Here is a 1,630-nt window from a genome sequence, read left to right on the forward strand (position 1 = left end):
CTGGGGGGGCAGGGGCTTTGGGTAGGGGGCAGGGGGCACAAACAGGGCATCCTGCCATGTACCCCTTGCCCTCATTTTGTTGTTCTGCTGTGTCAGCACTCCGGCACCTTCCAAGGTAGGCATTGTGGTGTTTTTCGGCCCTGGCCAAAAAACGTTGCCTACTCCTGTGATAGGTAGACTAAGTTGTTTCCACGTATGCTTCATTTGAGATGAGTGAGTTTTTTGGGTTTTTTTCCTGATCCTCCCAATCCTTTTGGCCCAAGTCTGAGACCTGCAGGGCACATCTACATGTGCCGTAAGGGGACAACAATATACTGTGGAGCTTAACTGCTCTGCAATTTATTGTTCCCAGGAAGCTCCTGGGCATAAGTCTGCATGTGCATCTAGAGCGCAGCACAATGAGCTGGGTTGCAGCAGTCCCCACTTGCAAGGAGTCTGGGGGTCAGCCTGCTAGCCTGGGGCTGTTCCAGTGGTGCTCATTGTGCTGCAGAGGGGCTAGCTGGTGCATGAGAGTACCTAAGTGCAAGGCTAGCTGGCCTTTTGCCCCAGCCAGCTCGTCGGTGTCTACACATACACTGCTATGCATGAAAAAGCTCTACGCCAAGGTAGCACTTGTACAAGTACTACCCTGCTGCAGAATTTGTTAGTTTCACGCACCCTAATAGGGAAGCGTATGTAGACATGCCTGCAGTGTTGGTAATGGCCAGCAGTTATTCTTCCTTACGTGAAATCGGGTTTCTTTTTCTCTCTTCTTTTAACTCCCCCTAAACTTTCATGCTTGTTCCAGTGGAATATTCATAGGAAGCTGCAACGTATGCAGATGATTGCACTGCCTTGCTTATCAGTCACTGATACAGGTAGCTGTCATTCAGATGAAGGGACCTGAACTTCCAAGACTTAACTCTCTTCTTCAGCCTCTGTGTTTCCTCAGTTTTGTTTCTGCTTCAAAAACAGCAGCTGGTTTATCTTGCTGAAGGAGGCGTATATTTGTTCAAGGTGTTAACTGGTTGGTAGGTCAAGAATTTGCAATCAAGAAACTACAGCGAAGACTACAAAATGGGATAAGGGAAAACTACCTTCCCTACCTGTCTGATATTCCAGTCTCCACTAGCTTTCAGTTCTGGATCCGATCAGTACCATGTGCGCACACCTTTATCTACCACCCTCAGATCTGAGAACAGGACACAAGCGATAAGTTAAAACTCTGGGACAAGATGATGGCAGTGCAGCAGGAGCAGTAAAAACAAACTGATGCCCACAAGGCAGCAGATAAGAAGAATACCTTCTACATACCCCACACATAAAGGAGATGCTACAGGACAGCAAGAATGAAGTATGATTTTTAAAGGAACATGGATGTGTGGCTTTTAAAGTCTTTCTTCTTATCCTGAATAGAGCACCCAGAGGTATCTTTTCAGTGAAGGCTTTTCAACTTGTATGGGGGAAAAATGGCCACAAAACTCTGCCTATTTTCTTCCCCAGACTCAGAATAAGAAAATACGCAAAGTGAATTTTGAATACAGGAAGCTGCCAAACCCTTTGTGTTCCAACCTTATCATAAGCAAAACATTCCATAAGAATGGGACTACCTGTATGGAGTGGTAAACCATAAAAAAAAAAAAAAAAATCA

General features: G+C 45.8%; 1 protein-coding gene across 14 annotated transcripts in view; it reads left to right on the forward strand.

Annotated features, from left to right (window-relative positions):
* The window catches only part of PRRC2C (proline rich coiled-coil 2C), a 95,342-nt gene that overhangs the window by 21,870 nt on the left and 71,842 nt on the right, over positions 1-1,630 (forward strand). The gene's annotated exons all lie outside the window — the stretch shown is intronic.

Source organism: Gavialis gangeticus, unplaced genomic scaffold (assembly GCF_001723915.1).
Source record: "Gavialis gangeticus isolate Ggan-Ray unplaced genomic scaffold, GavGan_comp1, whole genome shotgun sequence".
Classification (NCBI taxonomy): Eukaryota; Metazoa; Chordata; order Crocodylia; family Gavialidae; genus Gavialis; species Gavialis gangeticus.